The 23,673-nt window shown below is 42.2% G+C and overlaps 1 protein-coding gene across 8 annotated transcripts in view; it reads left to right on the top strand.

Annotated features, from left to right (window-relative positions):
- The first annotated feature begins 21,780 nt into the window (after positions 1-21,780).
- Positions 21,781-23,673, top strand: part of CMKLR2 (chemerin chemokine-like receptor 2) — a 44,636-nt gene continuing 42,743 nt past the window's right edge. For 4 of the 8 annotated variants that reach the window (XM_044381224.3, XM_026492113.4, XM_026492112.4 and 1 more), the window contains exon 1: positions 21,792-22,013. The gene's annotated coding sequence lies outside the window, so the exon portion shown is untranslated. Of the gene's footprint in view, positions 22,014-23,673 lie in introns of all 8 variants that reach the window. The other 4 variants (XM_044381225.3, XM_044381223.3, XR_008956357.1 and 1 more) reach the window with 3 other exon arrangements.

Raw genomic sequence — 23,673 nt, 5'->3', positions numbered from 1 at the left:
AAGAAATGTGGTATATACATACCAAGAAATACTTTTTCAGCATTAAAAAAGGAAATCTCATAATATGTAACAACATGGATGAACCCGGAGAACATTATGCCGCCTGAAATAACTCTCTTACAGAATGTGAGGTACCTAAAATAATCAAATTTATAGAAGCAGAGGATAGTTGCCAGGGGCTGGGGACAGGCAGGGGTGGGAGTTGTTGTTCAACAGAAAAAGTTTGAGTTACGTGAGATGAATAAGTCCCAAGATCCGCTGTGCAACATGGCACCTATAGTTAACAACACTGTATTGTGCACGTAAACAAGGGATAAATAACCTGTCAAATGTTTGGATCACAAAAAAAAGGCAGGGGGCATAAGGAAGCTTAGAGGTGATGGGTATGTTAGTTACCTTTATTATGGTGCATAGGTGTCTTCGTATGTCCAAACTCATCAAATTACATATATTAAATATTTGCAGATTTTTGTATATCACTTACACCTTAATAAAGCTATCTTTTTTTTTAAGATTGTATTTATTTATTTGACAGAGAGAGAGAGAGAACACAAGCAGGGGGAGCAGCAGGCAGAGGGAGAGGGAGAAGTAGACTCCTCGCTGAGCAGGGAGCCAGGACCTGGGATCATGACCTGAGCCCAACGCAGATGCTTAACTGACTGAGCCACCCAGGCTCCCCAATAAATAAAATCTTTAAAAAAATGTTTTTAAATCCAATGTACTACTGAGAAAAAGAATATTCTACTTTCTGTGTGATTTATTTCCCATCAAATTAACGAAAATTTAATGGAATAATATTGAGGACTGGGAAGAGTGATAGAAAACAAGCATTCTCATATAGTGCTGGTGTCGGTCTAAATCAGAAAAGCCTTCCTGAAGGGAAATTTGATGGTGTATGTGAAACCTTAGGTTGAATATACATTTTGACCAGGAAATTCCACTTCTAAGACCTAGGTACAAGCATTTACCCACACATGCACTCAGAAATTTATGCTGGTGTATTTTCTAAAACATTGCAATTAGAAAAAAAACTGTAGGGACACCTGGGTGGTGCAGTGAGTTAAGCGTCTGACTCTTAGTTTCAGCTCAGGTCCTGGTCTCAGCGTCGTGCTCTCAGGCTCATGAGATCAAGCCCTGCATCAGACGCCGTGCTCAGCAGGAAAGCTGCTTGAGACTCTTCTCCCTCTCCCTCTGCCCTTCCTCCCACTTGCTCTCTCTTTCTCTCAAATAAATAAAAAATATTTTTCTTTTTTTAAGATTTTATGTATTTATTCATTTATTTGACTGAGAGAGACAGAATGTGTGCACTGGGGGAGGAGCAGAGGAAGAAGGATAAGCAGATTCCACGCTGAGTGCAGACCTGGTGAGGGACGTGATCCCACGACCCCAAGATCATGACCTGAGCCAAAATCAAGAGTCAGACGCTCAACAAACTGAGCTACCAGGTGTCCCATTAAAAAAAAAAAAAAAAAAACTTAAATAAACCTATAGCTTCTAAATGATCTCAATAAGAATATTGATCCCCCCCAAAACTTTGATATATTTGTACCACAGGGCACTATCCAGCCATTAAAAAGAATGAGGTTAGCTCAGGGGTCAGCAAACTATGACCCACAGGCCAAATTTGTTATGTGGCCTGTTTGGTGCGGCCTCTAAGCTAAGAAGGTTGTTCATATTTTGTAATGATTGTAAAAAAATTTTTTTTTAATTAAAAAAAGCAATAACAACAACAAAAAAGAAGTGACAGAGACTACATGTGGTCCATAAAGCCTAAAATTATCACTATCTGGCCCTTCACAAAAAGTTTCCCAACCCTTAGATCTTTATGTTCTGACATGGAAAGATTTCTAAGCAAAGTTATAGACTGCTGTTACCACACTTATTTTTTTTTCAATCTCAGATATGTGTGAACCCACACAGAGAGATACATGTGCAGACAAAAGATCAGGCAGACAGAAGGTAAATGGGTGTCAGTAATTCCCTCTGGGAAATAAGGTGGGAACTGAGGTGAACATTCACTTTTTACTCTACAAATTTCTGTTGTTTAATCTTCTGCAAAGTGAATATATTCATGTATTACTTTTATAATGTAAAATAATGAAAAGATAAAAATAACAATACCTTGACAAAGCATACTAGAGTGCATATGGCAGATTGGTGCTCAGTACACATTCTTTCTTTTTTTTTTTTTCTAGATGTCCTATTTTATTTTTTTATTTTTTATTATTATTAACATATAACATATTATTTGTTTCAGGGGTACAGATCTGTGATTCATCAGTCTTACACAGTACACAGCGCTCACCATGACATATACCCTCCCCAGTGTCCATCGCCCAGCCACCCCATCCACTCCAGCAAACTTCAGTTTGTTTCCTGAGATTGAATCTCTTATAGTTTCTTCTCTCTGGTTTCACCTTATTTCATTTTTTCCTCTCTTCCCTTATGATCCTCTGCCTTGTTTCTCAAATTCCACATATCAGTGAGATCATATGATGATTGTCTTTCTCTGATTGACTTATTTCTCTTAGCATAATACCCTCTAGTTCTAACCACATCGTTACAAATGGCAAGGTTTTTTTTTTTTAAGATTTTTTATTTATTTATTTGACAGAGAGAGAGAGAGACAGCCAGCGAGAGAGGGAACACAAGCAGGGGGGAATGGAAGAGGAAGAAGCAGGCTCCCAGCAGAGCAGAGAGCCCGATGCGGGGCTCGATCCCAGGACTCGGGGATCACGCCCTAAGCCAAAGGCAGACGCTTAGCGACTGACCCACCCAGGCGCCCCGGTAAGATTTCATTTGTTGATGGCTGCATAATATTCCATTGTGTGTATACACCATGTCTTCTTTATCCATTCATCCGTCAATGGACAGCTGGGCTCTTTCCACAGTTTGGTTATTGTGGACATTGCTGCTATAAACATCAGGGAGCAGGTGCCCCTTCAGATTCTCAGTTTGCATTCTAATCTCTTTCTAGTGTGTTCTCCTATATCAATGATAAAAAGATTAAAGAAAAAATATCCCACATTTTCCAAACCCCTTCACAGCTAAAGCTCTGAGCATGATTTAGATTCCTCACATCAGATCATGAGGTAAGAGCCCTGCTTTTCTTCTTTCTATGTTTCTATGTTTTGTTTTTTGTGTTTTTGAAGACTTTATTTATTTGAGAGTGAGAGAGAGAACAAGTAGTGGGAGCAGCAGGCAAGAGAGGGAGAAGCAGGCTCCCCACTGAGCAGGGAGCCCAATGCGGGGCTCCATCCCAGGACCCTGCGATCATGACCTGAGCCAAAGGCAGACACTTAACCGACTAAGCCACAACTGTCTTAGTATAAGCATCATTCTCCAGGCCACACCAGTCAAAACAGACATCGTCTAGAAGGATAGTCTCGATTCCATTCTTGCCGATGCTGTGGGAATTCCAGCGTTCCCTCAAACTCCTCCCAAAGGGTGCTGCTTGTCTGTGGTGGGTGCCTTCGACGTACCCTCGAAGCAACCCTCCATGGGCAGCTGTTCTATTGGGTGTCAGGGCCTCTGAAGCCACCACGACGTTGCCAAGGCCTGATGTCCTTCCTGCTCTCACCCCCTGAGTCACTGTGTCCTCTGCCTGCTCCAACAGCACCCAATGAGGAAAAATATCCTTTTGGGTGGGCGTCAAAATAGTTAAAAGCAAGCTTAAAAGCTTAAAAGCAGTGACTTCTGCCTTTCAAAGGCCATGTATGTACACAGTTCCTATCAAGAGACAAAGGAACGTCTTCACTGCCTCTTTCCACGTGCAGACGCTCGTGGGGGAGAGAGGAAAAGCAAGACTGAAATTTCAAAGACACTGGCATCTCTAGGTTGCTAAGCTGCGTGTTACCAGGTCGGTGGTGCACGGCTTTAGCGGAGGTGTGAATGCCACATCAGCTCCAAGAGGAAAGGCTTGAAGAATGAAGAGAGGTTAGAGAATTTAAATTGGTGGCAAGGCAGGAAAATACAGAGAGTGGGTGTCTTGGTTTACATTTTCCCAAAAAGCAGCCCCTGGGGAGCGGCGTAGGTGCAGGCAGTTTGTTTGGGAGGTGTTGCTAGGAAGCAGAAGAGAAGGCGGGGAGTAAAGTGAGAGCCAGCGAAAGATATGCTAATGAGGGCATTACCGGCGTGGGCAGGTTTGTCCCAGTCCTGCTGGGGACCCCTGAGGAGCTGTGCCGAACTGCCCCCAAATTGTCCCACTGCAGGATTGGAAAGCTGGAGCATTTATCTACCTGTTTATGCCCGTCATCGGTTGGGGGTTGGCACTAGTGCATTAAACCCCCGGTCCTGAGCCTGAGAAAGCCTTTTACGCAGCAAAGCAAAGCATTTAGGACCTTGAAGTAGAGGGCAGGACCTGCTTGGTGACAGGCCACCAAAGTGGAGGGTGGATACGGAGTGCCATGCGAGCAGGAGTCAGAGGTGGCCGTGGGAAAGCGCACCGGACATCAAAAGAGCAGGTGCTCTCAGATGAGTCTTCCAGGTCATTTCTCCTGACCCTTCGTGCATCTTCCAGAGGTTAGACATGGGACAGCTCTTTCCATTTGCACGTGATTGTCTATTGCAGCTCCTTCTCCCAGGACTCGGGAGTGCAGCCCAGGGGAGCAGCCCCGGAGGACAATCTGAGTGGCAGCCACTCCTCCCCCCCATGCTGTCCTTAGAAGCCCCTGTCCTCCAACACTTGCTCTCTCCCTGTCTTTGAACTGAATTCATGAATTTCTTCTCCATGAGTCTCCTAATGCAAAAAGACCAGCTTCCTGGCACAGGTCAGCCCCCCAGATCAGGCCACAGCAAGTCCAAATCCTGGATGACCCCAGTTTAGGCTGTTGCGGAGGGCTCCCAGCTACTTGCCTGCAAACCTGCCTATGGGGCAAATGGGCTTAGCCTCCCAGCCTCCGGCCCTGGCGGGGTCGTAAACAAACCACCCTATGGGCAGTTTGGTTAGTGCTCAGAGGCAGACCCTGCATTGAGCCAGAAAGAGCTGTTTTTCTATCCACTGGAAAATATTTCTAAGACAAAGCCTGGTCCTCTGAAGCATTAGCTAGGATTTTGTGCCATGGGCGACTTAATCACATTCCTGCACAGTGGGCTCCACGGAGGGAAAACTGGCGGAGTTGCTAAGTTACCACTGCAGTGCCTGAATGACGTCAGCAAGATTAAGGCAGGTCACAAATTCCAGATCCTGCCTGAAGATGGGGAAGGAGTTCCTAATATTCCGTCGTGCTTGGTTCTCAGAGTTTCCAGGCCTGGACAGGGTCAGATTTTCCAACCTTTCCTTTCGTTAATCATGTTCTTTGAACGCTTACCAAGTCCTCTACAGACTTCCTAAAATTTGGAGTGCCTTGTCCAGCAATTGCTTTCATTCTTGTGAAAAGACACGTAAAAACCTTCTGTGAAAACATAGAACAATGGTGTGGGTACTCAAGAAACAGATACAGCTGTTCCCAGAGTCAACAAACAAAAGTCAACAATTACCTGCCACTGTTCCTGCCACGGGAGACACCGACAACTAGGGGACAGAGAGATGGAGAATGCAGAGAGGATGACATGAACTTCTCCCTCGGCCACACCGGGAAGGTGTTGTCACCAACATCTCACTAAGAAAAGCTGGTATCAGAATCCATTAAGCATCTTTTATATTTTATTTCATTAAAAAGTATCCTATGGGCCACCCAGCTGGCTCAATCCGTACAGTAGGTAGCTCTTGATCTCAGGGTCATGAGTTCTAGCCCCACCCTGGACATAGAATTTACTTTAAAAAGAAAAGTATTCCTAAATCAGATGGGCTGAGTTCTGCTATAATGACAAGCAACCCCAAAATGTCAGTGGCTTGAAACAGGAAAGGCTCAGGGGCTCCTGTGGCTCAGTCGGTTAAGCATCTGCCTTCAGCTCAGGTCATGATCCCAGAATCCTGGGATCAAGTCCCCTATCGAGCTCCTTGCTCAGCACGGAGGCCTGTTTCTCCCTCTGCCTGCTGCTCCCCCTCTTTTTGTGCTTTCTCTCTTTCTGTCACTGACAAATAAATAAAATCTTTAAAAATAAAAAAAATTTTTTTAAATAAAAGTTCTTTTCAGTTCTTAAATTATATTCTACAAGGATGTGCAGGCAAAATATTGTTTTGGGTTTTTTTTATTTTTTTATTTTTTAAAATTTATTTATTATTATTATTTTTTAAAAGATTTTATTTATTTATTTGACACACAGAGATGCAGCCAGCGGGAGAGGGAACACAAGCAGGGGGAGTGGGAGAGGAAGAAGCAGGCTCCCAACCTGATGTGGGGCTCAATCCCAGGACCCTGGGATCACACCCTGGTCCGAAGGCAGACACTTAACAACTGAGCCACCCAGGCGTCCTGCAAAATATTGTATTTTAAAGTCTCTTAAAGTACTGTACTTTTTTTTCTCTGTATGGATATGCTAAAAACTTGATATGTAGTTAGGTTCACTAGTGTTAGTTTGTTTTCGATTTTTTTGTAAGCTCTATGCCCAGTGTGAACTCACAACCCCGAGATCAAGAGTAGCTTGCTCTGCCAACTGAGTCCGCCAGGCACCCCAGTTTGTTTTCAGTTTTTAAGGATTGTTCCTGAAGGAAACCAGAATATGTCACCCCAAAATAGGCCAGGTGGACATACTGAATAATTTGAATTAAAGGCATTTAAGAAAGAGCCAGTGCAAGAAAAACTTTCTGACCCTCGTATGTCCTCCTAAAAGCAGGAGATCTCTCTCTCTCATGTGAAAGATGCCCTCCCTGTGCTAGCAGAAAGGAAGACATTCCTACCAGAGACAGGAATTTGGGGCCAAGAGACCTGTACAGACAAATCTTGTTGAATTAACTCTTACCTTCCTAGTGAATTCTTCACCATTTCCCACGCTTAGCCCAAACGCTTTGTCTTGCCAGTTTTTCACAAATTTCTAGTTATATTGTCTAAAAGGTAAAAAAACTTCCTGCCCTGGTCACATCCAGTCGTCATTCCCTTGTGAAGGATCCCATGTAAGTGCAACAAACTTAATAAGAATTTATACTTTTCTCTTGTTAATCTCTCAGGATTATGTCAGTTTAATTCTTTTTTTTTTTTTTAAGATTTTATTTATTTATTTGACAGAGAGAGACAGCCAGCGAGAGAGGGAACACAAGCAGGGGGAATGGGAGAGGAAGAAGCAGGCTCCCAGCGGAGCAGGGAACCTGATGTGGGGCTCAATCCCAGGACCCTGGGATCACGCCCTGGGTCGAAGGCAGATGCTTAAGGACTGAGCCACCCAGGTGGCCCTATTTCAGTTTAATTCTTGGACCCAAAAAGGATAGAGCTTTTCTTCCCCTAATATTCTTTTAATGTGATTCAATTCAATTCATTATCAAAAACAAATATAGTTACTAACAAAGATTCTTTGATCAAACTTTAGTCAAACCCCTGAAACTTCTCCTAGACCCATCTGTGTACTTCCTTATAAAATCTGATATTAGCAAGAACCCTGCTAAATCAGCTTTGTGAGAGTCCCCCATCCTCCATGGGAAGGGTCCAAACCACTATTTGTCTAATATATCCCATAATTTGTCCTTTCCATGGTGAGTCATGCTGGGTAAACCGTACACAAGGAACTGAGAGTTAGACTTAGAAGCGACCCAGCAGCCATCTTGGTGTTTCCAAAGTCCATTTAAGTGGATTAAACATCCAGCTTTTTAAGTTGTTATTTGGGCCTTCCTTAAGAGGCATCCTGAAGAAGTTTTCTCTCTTGAGGAGGGTGAATAATCCTGCCAAGGGTCTAGGGCCTTGAAATGGGACCTAGGGGCGTAGTCCCAAGGCTTGGAAACTGCTTGGGTTTCTTGAATAGTTGGAGAAGAGTTCATTGTTATCATGGTGGAGAATTCTCCTAAGTTGACTTAGCAGGATTCTTGCTAAAACTGGCTTCTACAAAGAAGAATCCTTATTGAGGAGAAGGTTCAGTGGATAAAGTCTGGCCAAGCAAAAAATCTTTGTCAATATATACACATATACATACATACATGCATACCCTGTCTTACTCAAAAGATAGCATACTCTGATGCAGTTCTGGACCCATCTTTCTGTACTCAAATCTATCTTGCTGAACACTGTCAGTATATAGAGATGCTCTTTAATCCTTTTTCACCCACAGAAGGCTCCTTAGTGCAGAAGAACCATCATCTCTTTGATTTAGGTGTGCCTCAGATACAACATGGCATTGAGTTAGCTTGTAAAATGTCATGAAACGATTTATAATTCTAAAATTATAAATTTTAGAATGCATACTATATATGTATGACATTTCTATGAACGACTGCCATAGAAAATGTTTCCTTCCACTTGAATTAGGTCATAGTTTGGATAAGCAAGGCAAAATGCTGGGAAAGCAGTAATCTTACTCCGTACGTGTTTTGCACATCATCTTGGACATTGGGGCTGTACAATAAGACGTCTCAGGACCCTGCCAAGAATTTTCGGAGAAACCTCCCTCCAGAGTCCGGCGAGACTAAACTTAAGATGAGATAAATACACATTGTCTGGGAGCTGTCGCTGACATTTTATTGCTCTTTGACAGCTTAACTAAAGGAAAGTTGGTGCTGACACAGACTGGGCCGATACAAAAATGCTCCTCAGCGTATGAACTGTGACGTCACTCAGGGCTCTTGGCAATGATACCCACCTGAAGGTTGCAAAGTCGCCCATTTTGTCACATTGGCTGTTCGGGTAAAGGTCCTTGTGTGTTTCCACCATTCAGAAACTTCACCCTGAGCCACTGGGTTCATCCCGATTCTGTGTTGTGATACTATAGTTGACACACTGGCAAATAGGAGTAGAGAATCAGGAAATGGTGAGCCAAGCCCTCAGGACTTTTCTAAATATACATCCTACCTGACATAATCAGTTTAGAGCTTAGAGATAGGGCACGATTATAGCATTTCTCTCCTATCCCAGAAATAACACCAGGAGATTACACCTTGTTGCCTGGCACTCTCTGTGAGTAGAGGTGATTTCTCTTGTACTTCTAGTCTTATGAAGGAAGTTCACCGACTTTCCTTTATGCCTTGCCTTCTCAATCACCTGTGAGCTGAAATCCTCCTGAATAATGAATTCATCAGACAATGAGTTTAGGAAAATAGTAATGATCTAGAATGTCAACTCATGAGCTATAAAAATGATCATCCTTGGTTTTTAGCCCAAGGACAAAGCAAGATTTTTGTCTAGTGTGTTTTCTTTTGCAATGGCCCTATAGCGGTAGCCCACTAGCTTATACTATAGCCTATACCATAGCTGATAGTATAAGCCAAACCATGACGACGTGCCAGGGACTGTATTAGACAAGTCAATTTATGTGCTTTTTTCTTTTTCATTCCATTCTTAGAACAGCATTGGGAGGTAGAGTCTCAGTCAGTTAGGTTTTTTGTTTGTTTCGCAAACGAGCTTACCCGGGTTACTTCTACAATGAGACTCTGTTATGATGATCCCTTGAATGCTGACGGTGTCATCATTTTTCGGGAAGTCTGATATGGCTGGTTTGTGAGTCACAATCTGCTTTGGTGACAGCTAACAGCAAACTCAAAGTAACAGTGACTTAAACTCATTAAAGGTTTACATCTCTCACGAAACAGTAAGTTTGGAGGTAGAATATTGCGGGCCTCACTTTAGTGCCTCAAGAATTTCAAGGCTGCGAGCTCCAGGATTTTAGATTCTTTCTAACTTCTCCGCTGCACTTCTCGTTCCTCTATAGTTCCAAAGCGCTGCTGAAGCTTCCATCATTTTGTTGACCTTCCAAGGCATACCTCCAAAGCAGAGCCAGCTTGAAGCCCCAGCCAAAGTTTTCCACATTAATCCCTGTGGCCATTCTCAGCTTCAGGGGAAGCCGGGAAGCCTAGTGTTTTATCTGGACACACTGCTGTCCTAAATAAAATAGTGCTTCCGATGATGAGAAAGAAGGAAGGAAGGGATTTTGAGGAAGCAATTGTGGGCACTGGTACAAAGTGAATAGGTGGTAATAGCACCTCATCCACAGATAATAGAACTGGAAAGTACCGTGGGCAATTCATGGCAAGTAATAATAACAGAAACATTTATGGAGACGTTACTCTTTATGTGCTTCCTGTATACTGTCTTACAGAAACCTTACAACAACACTGCGATGTAGGTAATGCCATTATCATTCTCAAGATGATAAAAACCAGGGCTTGGAGAATTTCAGAAACTTGCTTAAAGCCATTCAGCCAGTCAGTGGGAGAGCAGCCAGAATAGAATCCAGGTTCTCCTAAAGCCCAGATTTTGCCATCAGTATGTGGTAGTTTCCCCTTTTGCCCTGAACCAAGTAACTAATCACAGAATTGAGAGTCTGTCTAGAGAGCAGAGACCTCTCCTAGAAAACCTTTCTCGGGCCCCTTGATCTCAAAGTGCAATGTTACTTAATCAGCCTGACTCTGCTTTTTCTCCCAGCGAATAATATCGTCAAACACCATTTCCATATTCTGTTTTGGCCGTTAAGTGCCCTCTCTTTGCGTTTATCACCCTTATGTGTATTGGTACCATAATGATTTGGGGGAAGTTTTCCAGGTAAGTTTCCAAGTGTGACATTTACTGCAACACTTTGATAACCGAAATGACAGGAAAGAAAATAAAATATTAAATATGCTCTTTAAAATGCCATAAATTTGTATTCATTGGCGAGGGTTCCTGGACTCTAACTGAAGCTATAAACTTGCAACTCTGTTGCTAACTGACTCTGGAGGATGCAGGAGAAGCTTTCATTTTTCCATCTAATATGCTTATAATTCAACAAAATTTGTTCTCACTTTGCTTCCTGGACCTCATAAAATTTAAATGGAAATATTAAATGGTTTAATAACTGGGCAACACCAAATAGCATGCTTGGCGTGACTTAGCATTTTTAAAATACGGAGCCTCATTATATTAAATGTGTCTCATTATTGTAATTATGGGGCTACAAATGTAGTGGATAACACATCACATCATTATTTAATTTTATGGAAAAGCTTTCTAAGTTATTTGTTGACAGAGAAAGTACCGGATTCTGTTTCTATTTGCTTAAATTGCAGCCTGTGTTAGGGTTTTGTGGGGATTTTTTTCCCCTATGCTAGGATTTTATATTTCACTTCAGTATTTCTTAAAATGTGCTTATCTTTGGGATCCAGCTTGATAGTGTTTATTTCACTATTTTAAGATAGCATGAATTGCTTTGAAGACGGCACTACAACTTTTGTGTTCTAGGATGACAATAAAATTGCCACGTTTTAAAATGTTTTAAAGAACTTCTGTGATATTATGCAGTCATTAAAAATATGTTTTTGGGGGCCCCCAGGTGGTTTAGTCAGTTAAGCGTCCAGCTCTTACTCTCAGCTCAGGTCTTGGTCTCAGGGTGGTGAGTTCAAGCCCCACACTGGAGGTAGAGATTGCTTTTAAAAATTAATTAATTAGCTACTTAATTAGAGTATAGAAGTATGCGAAAACATCATGGGTTCGGTTCCGTAAATGGTGGATGTTGGGATGATTTTAATTGTTATTTTATGCTCTTTTCTATTTTCTGAAAATTCTATGATAAGAATTCTACTTTTTTTTTTAAGATTTATTTATTTATTTGAGAGAGAGTGCACACGTGTTCATATGAATGTGAGGGGGGGAGGAGCAGAGGGAGAGGGAAAAGGAAAGAAGCAGACTCCTTGCTGAGCACAGAGCCCACCAGACAGCCGGCAGCCGTAGAGCTCCAATTCACAACCCTGAGATTATGACCTGAGCCGAAATATAGATTGGACGCTCAGCCTGAGCCACCCAGGCGCCCCAACGTTCTGCTTCTTTCATTGAAAAAAGTTAATTAGTTTGGCAGTTACTTTGAATGAGTGGGTGGAAGGTATTGTAGCATGACATTGACTAAGAGCAATAAAGCTGAAACAAAGCAGCTGATACCTCATTTCATGGATAGTTTCAGTCCAAGCATAACAAGCATCTTCAAACATGAGAGACTATGGACTATGAGAAACAAACTGAGGGCTACAGAGGGGAGGGGGGTGGGGGAATGGGATAGACCGGTGATGGGTAGTAAGGAGGGCACATATTGCATGGTGCACTGGGTGTTATACACAACTAATGAATCATCGAGCCTTACATCGAAAACCGGGGATGTACTGTATGGTGACTAACATAATATAATAAAAAATCATTATTAATAAAAAAAAAAAACAAACAAAAAAAACAAGCATCTTCAAAGACTATGGTAAAAAATAATGGCCTGGGCCCCTTTCTGACTCCTCCAGGAACTCCACCTGGACCTCCGCCTCTCCCAGCAAATCAGGTTGTCCCTGGCAGGACCTGCTCATATCGTTCTTTCTATGCACATTGCTGCTGAGATTGGTTCCCTCACCCCTTACCCTGCCTTTCTTCATGCTGGTTACTTAGCCTGAGGTCCCTTCTCCGTCTAACCTGTCCACTGAAGTGCCTTTTAAAAAAAAATCTTTTTAGAGTAATTTCTTCGCCCTACGTGGGGCTTGAATTCATGACCCCAAGATCAAGGGTCGCATACCCCACCAACTAAGCCAGCCAGGTGCCCCTTTTTGAAATGTCTTTTAAAAATTCAATTCCTTAATGGGTATAGAGTTGCACATTTGGAAGATTTAAAAGTTCTTTTCCACCACTGGGTATTTAGCAAAAAAGAAAATGAAAAGACAAATTTGAAAAGATATAGGTACCCCTATGTTTATAGCGACATTATTTACAATAGCCAAGATATAGGAGCAACCCAAATGTCCATCAATAGATGCATGGATAAAGAAGATGTGAGATATATATATATATATATTTCAACAAAATTTCACACACACTGGAATATTACTCAGCCATAAAACAGAATGAGATCTCACCGTTTGTGACAACATGGATGGAACCTAAGGTTGTGATGCCAAGTGAATTAAGTTGGACAGAGAAAGACAATTACCATTTGATTTCACTTACATGTGGAATCTAAAAAACACAACAAATGTACAAACAAACAAAAAAAGCAGAAACAGACCCATAAATACGGAGAACAAACTGGTGGTTGCCAGAGAGGATGGGGGTGAGAAGATGGGGAAAAAGGAGTGAAGGGGAGTGGGAGATAGAGGCTTCCAGTTATAGAATGAAGAAGTCACAGGGATGAAAGGCACTGCATAGGGAATATAGGCAGGGGCACTGCCACAGTGTCCCGTGGTGACAGACGGGAGCAACACCTGAGCTGAGCAGAGCATAGTGCATAGACTTGTTGAATCACTGTGTTGTACACCTGAAACTAGAGGAACACTATGTGTCAGCTACACGTCAGTAAAAAAAAAAAAAAAAAAAAAAAAAAGTGGAAAAAGTTTTGAAGATCTTTTTCATGACAGTGTGAATCCTGAGCTATTAAATTGTGTGTTTTAAAATGGTAAATCTGGTAAGTTTTATGTCACGTGTTTCTTTAACCACAATTTTAAAAAAAGAAAAAAGTGTTAAAAAATCAGTACAGGGGCGCCTGGGTGGCGCAGTCGTTAAGCGTCTGCCTTCGGCTCAGGGCGTGATCCCGGCGTTATGGGATCGAGCCCCGCATCAGGCTCCTCCTCTATGAGCCTGCTTCTTCCTCTCCCACTCCCCCTGCTTGTGTTCCCTCTCTCGCTGACTGTCTCTATCTCTGTCAAAAAAATAAATAAAATCTTTAAAAAAAAAAAATCAGTACAAAGAGCTCCAACAACAGAATAAGCCCAGTGATTCTGAACACATCTTGCTGAGTCCATGAGGTTAGTGACATTTATGCCACTTTGGCCTTAGGATTATTTTGACCCGAAGACAATTAAGAAACAGCAGACCCAGAAGGAATTCTGCCGAAAAGCAGGGCGTAAATGAACTTCCCACTTATAAAGGTGTCTCCCCTCCGTGGACCAGGAAGAGGAGACTGCCTGTTATCACTAGTGATGGCCCTGACTTGAGTCTGCATCACCAACCTTACTGTCTTAGTCCATTCCGGCTGCTGTAAGAAAATACCACGGATTGGGTCGTGTATAAATGATGTAAATTTATTTCTCACACTTCTGGAGGCTGGGGTGTCCAAAGAAGATGCCAGCATAGTTGTGTTCTGGTGAGGGCGCTCTTCCTGGGTCACAGCGGCACTTTCTGCCTGTGTTTTCACGTGGTGGCAGAGCGAGAGGGCGCTCTGGAGCTCTTTTATAAGAGCACGGATCCCATTCAGGAGGGCTCCACCTCATCACCCAAACACCTCTCAAAGTCCCCCCCCTCCTAGTACTGTCACTTCTGGGGGTTAGGACTTAACACGTGAATCTTGGCAGGGACACAAACATTCATACCATAGCACTTACTAAACAACCCTTATCTACTATATATTTCCTAGTCATCTTCCCCCAAATTTATCACCCGTAGAAGCCCACCTCCCCCTCTTCTTTAGTCCATCACTTCTTCTCAATGTAACATCCTTTGTTAAAATGGTATATTAGTTCCCGGGCCTAACTGCTTCTTTTTTTAAATTTTTTTTAAGGTTTTATTTATTTATTTTAGAGAGAGAGTGCAGAGGAAGACGGAGAGAGAAACCCAAGCAGACTCCACGCCGGGTGTAGAGTCCAACTTGGGGCTCCATCCCACAGCCCTGAGGTTGTAACTTGAGCTGAAATCAAGAGTCGGATGCTTAACCAACTGAGCCACTGGGGCACCCCTGTTTCTTTTTATATCTAACTAACAGTTGGTAGATCCCTTGGTTGCAGTCTGATATAATAATATCTTATGCAAATAATTGTCCAGTGACAGGGCTCAGGACTTGCTACTCTAAATATGGCACCTTGCCATACTGAATATTTTAATCATGAAGGGATTTGAGAAAGAGCGCGTGCAGAAAGAGCCTTCTGACCTTCTCCTGAAGCTGTCCTCAAACCCTCGGGTGCTAGGTGCCCTCCCTGCTACACCTGAGGAAAAGAGCAGCCTTATACCCACGACTCCAGGAGGAATTTGAACACACAGGCCTGGCTGTTTCCCCAGTCTATACACCTAGCTCATACCCTTCTTTGTCCTACCACATTTTTTCACAACTTTTCGTTCTCCACCAGAGAACGAACTGGCATAAAACACTCTTCAGGTCTTCATTTCCTTGTGAAGACTCCCATGCCATGTAAAACTGATATTAACTAAATTTGTATGTCCTTCTCTTGTTAATGTGTCTTTTCTTACAGTGGGGCCCCACTTAAAAGGTTAGGAGAAAAAGATACTTTTCCTCTCCTACAGCAGCAATTAATAATTGAATTTTAATGAAACAAATCTGTCTACAGAAGATACAATTAAATTCCGTCATTGCTGTAATGCTTCTACTTCTTGAATCAGTCTTTCAAATATTGTTTTAAAACAATTTTGCTAATGTTTTATTTATTCTTTTTAAGATCTTATTTTTAAGTGATCTCTACACCCAATGTGGGGCTCAAACTCACAACCCCAACATCAAGAGTCGCATGCTCCACTGACTTAGCCAGGTAGACGGCCCTTAAAACAATTTTTAAAAATGATTATCAAGGGGCGCCTGGGTGGCTCAGTTGGTTAAACATCTGCCTACAGCTCTGGTCATGATCTCAGGGGTCCTGGAATGGAGCCCCCAGTCAGGCTCCCTGCTCAGTGGGGAGTCTGCTCCTCCCTCTGCCCCCCACCCTGCTCTTGCTCTCTCTTCTGCTCTCTATCTCTTTCAAATAAATAAATAAAATCTTTTTTAAAAATGATTTTCAACTTTAAAAACACTCTCCAAATTCAGTAAAAAAAGAAAAGTTTGTGGACTAAAATTTACATTTGCCAAATAAAAAACAGCAGACCTTGCAGCTCTCCTTTTGTCTTACTGGTCCACATTTTAAATAGAACGACGAACTCTAAGTGGTACGGTGGAATGAAGAGACCGAAATGATTTAAGTTCAGTTTCTTCATTTTTACCATGTGCTATCGCTGTGTGTTTCAAATCTATAGTTGAAATATAAGCATTTGTAGTATCACCGTGGGGAAACACGACCTACCAATGATTTAAAAGCATTACCAACTTAATCTCAAAAGAAAGCAGCACTGAGTGCACTCATGGCACTGGGGCATCTCTACAGTAGGGAGTTTTTTCAATCAACTTCCATGCAAACTACATTGTCTATTAAAAAATAAGTAACAAAAATTAAAATGAGAATAAGTAGTTAAGTTTCGTGTAAAACACCTTGTCAAATAAAATGTATGTGTACATATATGGAATTCTATAATATATACATATATATATATATAATTAAAACTCGTAGTTTTCCAAGCAACTGTTTAGACCTTAAGCCAACAAAGGATTTTTTTGAGGGAGGAGTATTTCATCACTGACCTTGTTTAGAATTGCTGGCACATGGTGATCACACAAAAAAAGCAGAAGGGCTTTAATTGGTTTTATTATTGTTTTTAAATTCCCTGCAGACAGTGCCCTCCCTTATCAGCTGCACCTGGGCAGATGGCGCCCCAATGCACCTCCTTTGGCATGCCACTCTTCCACAGTTAAGCTGGTTAAAGTTGGTTTTGTTAATGTCATCATATTTTATAATGCATTCAGGTTTTACTAGGGAAAGGCAGAGGATTCTTTTTTTTTTTATTAAAAAAAAAAAAAAAACCGAAAATTCCTCATGTAATAAAAATGACCACCCAGTGACTCCTCTCTCTGTGCGCTCAGTTTTCCTAAATTGAAGAACTTCAACAGGAAAAGAATTAGAAAGGAGCACAAGGGTTGAAAGGGCAAATTCCTGGAGGGTCAGATGGGCTATTGTCCATGAGTCAAGGAGGGCAGGGGAGAGAGGGACGGAACTGGCAGCAACGCTCTGCCCCAAGTGAGCCAATGGTTCTGGGAGCAGCCGCTCTCGGCCTCCTGCCACTGTATCCTTTTGGGACGCAGGCCCATTGTTACCCGGATCTGTCCATTTTTTCATGAGGAAATGATAATCAGGAGGGCTGTGTAAGATCTCCTGATTTTTAAATGATGGAAATTAATTCAAACTCTAGAAAACACCGTGCAGTGCAAACAAAACACGTCTCCAGCTGCAGTACGCCCCTAGGCTACCAATTTCCTAATGAAAAATGCAAATAGTGATTGAACCAGTTACAGAAGTCGAGAAAATATGCTTTATTCTCTGACCCTTTTCCTTTCCCAAAATGTGACATTTTAGAAAAATACAGATGTACTTACATCATACCCATAATCAGCAGTTTAACGAGCAAAGTAGCATAATTAGAGTAGATAGTTGGGAGTAGCCTGAACTCCCAGAGCAGTCCTTTCTCTTGAATGAGGACCAAGGATGGTGTCACCCAGATGCCTGTTGACTAAGTGATATACAGCAGATTTATTTAACCACTGGCAAACCACATTTCTTTTTCCAGGGCAATAAGTTAAAAGGTTATTTACTTCCCTTGGTTACAAAAAGAGGAAATGCTTCTTCCAAGAATTAGGGGAGCTGCGACCAGTTCTGGCAGAGAAACTATTAGCCATAAAGATGACTGAGAACACAGAGCCCTGCCTCGGCCTACTTGCCTCCCTGCAGCTAGCTGCAGGGCACAGGTACCCCCGGAGAGGGGTTTGCTCTGCCTTCCAAAAGCTTTCAGGCCCTGAACATCTGAGATTTGTAGTTAAGAAAACCAGTCTAAATCCTTCTGATGAGATCTCATTTGATGTGGCATTTGCCATATTAAAAGAGAAGAATCTCTAATTCATTCAAATTAGAGATAACAATAGAAGCAGTTCCCCACATTTCCGCAGGTAATTAGAGCTTTGTGTATTTTAATTAAAAAGATGTATAGCTAAATCCTCTAACAGACTTCCTGAGCATCCTCAAGGCTCTGTTCCTGCAGGGGCCATACAGAATTAAAAGCAAGAATTTGGAGAAGGCCTTTGTCCTCAATGGCCTTTCAGAATTGTCCGCTTTAAGTGGGTCCGGGCTGGTTAGCCTGGCTCCTCCGTGCGCCCTCCCAGAGCCACCGGGTCTGCGCCTGGGAGTCCGTTTCAGTGTCTAGGAAAAGCTTTGCATGGTTCCAGCCACACTGTTCAACCCAATAAAGGCCCCAGAGTTTAATCTCTGACCCTGAAGAGACAGGCCTAAGAAGGGCACTTACACAAAGCGACCGTCGTCTCCCTGTACAACAAGAGGGGGGAAAAAATGAAAAGAAGTGAAGTTTTCCCATTGTTCCCATATCAGCTTCTTGAGTAAGAAAATTATCTCTTTTCCAGTGTTCTAGGCTGAATTCTTCTTTTTCTTTTTTCTTTTAAATAAGTGACAACAAAAAGATTAGAAATGATCATTAACAAAAATCAATGTGACCGGACTGTATTTTCCCAAATACCTATTTCTAAAAGTTCTATCATCAGGAGTATTCAGGTGTTTGGGGCAAGTAGTCTATTTTAACGACAAACAAGAGAGGAAAAGAATAATGATCTTGATCATATCAAAAGAGGGGAGACCAAGCTGCTGACCCCAATTTTTTTTTCTGGTGGGGATGGGTGGGAAGAGGGGACGATGATCTTAAAATTGCCCAATCCATTTTACCTAGTAGAGCATCACCAGATTAATACAAAGCTTTTCTTCTCTTTTTAAAAATTTTTAAGAAGATTTTACTTATTTATCTGAGAGAGAGTGAGTGAGAGCGAGCGAGCACGAGCTGGGAGAAGCAGCAGCAGTGGGAGAGGGAGAAGCAGACTCTCCTTCCAACAGGGAGCCTGACCCATGGCTCCTGGGATCATGACCTGAGTGGAAGGCAGACCCTCAACCAACTGAGCTACCCAGGTGCCCAGAAAAGCTTTTAGAGAGAGCCATATTGTTACCCAAAACAATATGATAGAAGCACTGTCTCCTCTGGGCCCAGTTGGTCCTACAAAGCTGCTTACACACAGGACCCCTTGAAATCCTAACCCCAACAGTCCTCAGAGAATTTGCAATGATTTGAAAAGTGGTGGAACTGTCCTGAAAGCCTCTAATTTGGCAGAAGTCATTCTGCCCCTTCTTCCCCTTCACTCAATTCTGGAAACATCTCTTCTCATAGAGAGACAGTCTAATGGTTAAGTCTCTCTCTCTCTCTCTCTCTCTCTTAATTAAGTAGGCTCCAGACCCAACGTGGGGCTTGAACTCATGACCTTGACATCAAGAGTCACATACTTTACCGACTGAACCAGCCAGCTGCCACTCTACTGGTGAAGTCTCTCGAGAGCATGGTGTTTGGAGTCAGAATGCCCAGGACTGAACAACTATGCAGCTTACCGTAGAGGCTCTCTTGACCCGTCTCCAATGAACTGACTCACCCGCTTAACCAAAACACCCAGTAGCCTGGCCGATGTCCAGTGCACCAACGCATGCTCAGGGTGGCACGTAAGTTCTCTCTACTACATCTGAGCACTTCAGCTTCGACTAGTTTTGAACAACAGATCAACTATAAGGGGTGTTCAAGGGGAGCTCTTCAAATGCACAGCAAACTATAGGGAGATTTTGCCTACTGTTCCCGAGTTTTGGGGACCAATTTCAAAGATAAGTAAGCATATGTTTCAATTCTGTTGTTTTGGGTGCTAACTAAATCATTAAAATAAAAATGGTTACGCTGGGGAACCTGGCTGGCTCAGTCAGTGGAGTGTGCAACTCTTGATCTCGGTTGTGATTTGGAGCCCCATGTTGAGTAGAGATTACCTAAAAACAAAATCGTTTTTTAAAAAAGATTTTATTTATTTATTTATTTATTTATTTATTTATGAGAGAGAGAGAGAGAGTGGGGGAGAGAGATCGAGAGAGCACAAGCAGGGAGAGTGGCAGAGGGAGAGGGAGAAGCAGGCTCCCCACCCAGCAAGGAGCCCCATGTGGCTCCTTGACTCCAGCCGGAGGCAGATGCCTAACCGACTGAGCCACCCAGGCACCCAAAAATAAAATCTTTTAAAAAAATGTGCTCATACTTTCCGTGGTTTCAGTGTATAAACTGCGCTTGGTACACAGTAAATGCTTGCTGTCATTTCTCTTGTCTTCTTTCTCTTTCCCTTGCTACTCAATGCTTCCTGCTCTACCGCTAAAAAATAAAGTCAAAACTATGTAAAGTAACCAGAGCTTCGTGAAATTCTCCTCAAAATGTGTTTTGTGGATGAAATTGTGCTTTGATGTGGTTACAGAAGATTACATATGATTATTAAGAAATACTAATATTGCTGATACAAAGGGGTAGGAACTGGTGACTAGCCAGGAGTCTCCAGCAGATCGCTCTGCTGCTACCACCTTCAAGACCATCTCTAGGCTCAGATCAGACTGAAAAGAAATATGCAAAGATTGTTAATTGTGGTTATTATCTGTGGAAATCAAGGGATAGGGGGCAAATGTGGGAGAGAGTACGTCCTTATGGGGCTGTGGGATATTTGTATTTTGAAAAGGCATGGGCACGCAACCCCCCAGGGTTATTCTGATATGCTCCCACCCCACCCCACCCCCACATGAGGATGACTGCATTAGATTTTCTAGACTTGGTCTTGTAGGGGAGGAAAAATAATTTTCCCTCTACCTTTCACTGTTCTTGGCTAAGACCCCCTCCTGTTCACCACCACCACCAACAAAAGATTAACAGGAGGAGAAAAAAACCCATTTTAATTACATACATGGGGGGGCCCCACTAGAATATGAGACTCAAAAGCCCAGAAGATGGAGGATTACGTACCATCCAGAACTAAGGAAAGAGATAAGGGTCTGGGGCTGAAAGCAGGGGAAGGCCATTCACCGGAAGGCAATTCACGGGAAGGTGAGAAGAGGAAATGTTTGGTAAACAAAGGTTGCCTTGCCGGGCAGATAAGTCTCAGGTGAAAAAGTCATCGCGGGTAATAGCTCCCTTCCTGATACAGGCCCCCTTTCTAATGTAAATTTCCTTTATAAATATCAATTTCCCTCACAAAATGGTAACTTCTATTCCGTTTTCAGAGCTTGTTCTGTGTCTGCAGTTTCTTAAAAATAATCAGCTCAAAATCATCGTTATGCCGAGGAGGCATGTTTTGGGGTGGCAGAGTAGGCTACCCCTTCGGTCAAATACAAGATCGTGTGCTTCTCTGGCGGCTCAGCTACCGATGTTCAATTAGCCAGCCTAACAATGTTTTATGACCTAATAATGTTCAGTTTCCAATATCACATGATAGAGCTGATGTGAGAGCTTACAAAAATCAAGTTAGCTCTGCAGAGAGAAGCTAACCACATCACGGCTTGCTTACCTTCAGCCTCCATGTTTCTCATCCTGGGAATTTCTGAATTCTGAGCCCTGCCTCAGATACACAGATGTGCTCACATCTGCCAGACCACAGAAGGAGATGAGGGATTTAAAAAAAAAAAAAATCAATCCTTTCATTTCCTCAGATCCTAGAGAGTTGTCGCTCAACCTACCTGGCAAAGAAATGAAAACTAAAACACATAATTAACGTGTGATTACAATTCTCCACTCTCAGAAACACACTGAAACCCAGTAAGTGAAATCTCTCTCGTAATGAGCCCCAGAGTTTGCTGTGCAGTTGAAGAGCTCTCCTTTGACATTCTAAGGTTCTTTTCATTCCCTCCTTAGAAAGAAATTTAACTTGACTTTTCATAAGCAAAAGCCCACCAAACAAAGGAAGGATCGGTGCCCCCCCCCATCTCTTTTCAGCCTGAGGCACCGCAGCCAATAGCGAGGATTGCCATTCAAAAAACAAACCTCAGTTATGCACACATACACGCTGAGCAAAAGAATTAATTTGTGCAGTATGTTCATTGCTTACTTTGCTCCTGGAATACATGATGAATTTTTATGGAGGGTGGTGGAGGAAGGGAAGAACCACATTCAAATGAAACCCAACATCACTCTCCCTGTACAGTGTCATTTCAAAAGCCAGATAAAAGCCAAATGAGGAGGCTGGGAAAGAGTGTCCAGCGTAGCCGTTCTGAAAACCACCCTCCATTTCATTCTGGAGCCGGGAGGTCACACCCAGGCATCAAAATAGCTTCTCTCCTCAAAGTAAATTAACTGGTAAGTGCTTTCTTGTTTGTTTTCCTCAGACTGACACATTTGCAGCTGACCTGATGAGGATTTTCTGCAGATGATTTATTTACAAAACAGTATGTTGACGAACTACCAGCTGGCAAAACAAGAAAAAAGACTCCTGATAGTTTAGGAAAAGCTCTGTGTGCAGATTCATATTTTTGGTCCTGTCAGAGTGTTTGGGGAAGGTCATACCCGAGCTTGCTACGGCTGCCGATTAAAACCTCAAACACGGAAAGAGAGAACAGGAGGATGTTGCTGGGGGGAGGAGGGGGGGGAGGGCACAAAGAACTTTCAGTAATTCCCTCGGCTTTTACCTAGGAAATTACAGCTCATAAATGTGGATTTTAAGTCGTTGTGACTCAGAAATAATCAAACATCATTTGTGGAAAGGCCACTTAGAGAAAACTAGTAGGAGGAAATGGTGCTCTCAAATGAAAATTGATTTTGCCCTCCTTAGATGACAAGGTAGGGGAAAAGTTCTAAATGGAGCTGTAATGTGGTTTGGTTGGTTTTTTCCCTCTCTTTTAAAGATGAATAGCTTGTGGTTCGTCAAAGCAAACGTTTCTTTGTTGTTGCTGCATTTTTGAAATCTCATAATCAATTGCTTGTGAGAATAATTGGTACCTGGGCCCCCCTAATGAAGGACAAATGGCTAAATGCAGGGAAGTCGCTGGAAGAAAAGGTTCAGCGAACTCGATTGTTCTTTTGGGAGGCAGATCACTGTGAGCACAATTGCTTTCTGCCTAATAGTTGATCCTTCCCTCCAAGTGAAAGCTAATGAAAACCGAATGAAAAGTTGATAACTTTCATCAGCAATTATTCTTTCCAATTGGCCGTTTCACTTAAAACAGAGTCTTTCGTCCAGCTTCCACAAACTTGTTGCTCAATGAATCCACCACTATTTTTTTGTTTATTGTGTGGGGGGAAGAAAAAAAAAAGGCCAAGGGACCTTTCTCTGGGTCTTCAATTCTAGTTCAATTAATTCCTCTTACTGAATGAATTCTCATCACATTTGCACATCTTCCAGACACGAAGTGCTAAATGCCCTTTAAGTTTTTTCATGGCCTTTATTTATGATTTTACCTGAGACTTTAGGCATTTAATTTATAACAGAATGTCACATATTTGCTGTGTTACTTTACTACTCATTGTCATCTTTCGGAGACGGATAGTTAAGTCAACATTCCCTTTTCGAAGGCCACAGCCGTCGGAGATAACCCATGGAAGTAATTTTGAAAGGAGAAAAGCTTTACGCTCAAAAATTTTTCTCCAAATTATTTATAATTTTTTAAAAATCAGAAGCAGTCAAATATTCAATGGTAGGAGTCTAGTTAAGGAACTTCTTATACAGGCTCTCATTGAAATATTTTGCAGTCATCAGGAAATCATAATTTGGACGATTATGTTGCATCATGAATGAGTGCTTATAATATTAACAATGATTATAATTAGTAAAAAGTAAATGCAGTTGAGAAAACTGAAGAAAATATGAAAAATTGAAATAGTTGCATTAAGCCAAAAGTGAGTTTATGATGTATCGTTGGTGAGCTGATGGTATGTTAGGGAGAGAAAACTTTCCTTCTATCCTCTTAGGTTCAGTTCTGAAGATCTGCGAATTAAATGACTAATGACAGATTAATAAGAA

Source organism: Ursus arctos, unplaced genomic scaffold (assembly GCF_023065955.2).
Source record: "Ursus arctos isolate Adak ecotype North America unplaced genomic scaffold, UrsArc2.0 scaffold_1, whole genome shotgun sequence".
NCBI lineage: Eukaryota > Metazoa > Chordata > Mammalia > Carnivora > Ursidae > Ursus > Ursus arctos.
Note: the sequence above shows the minus strand (reverse complement) of the source record. Positions and strands in the feature narration are given on the sequence as shown.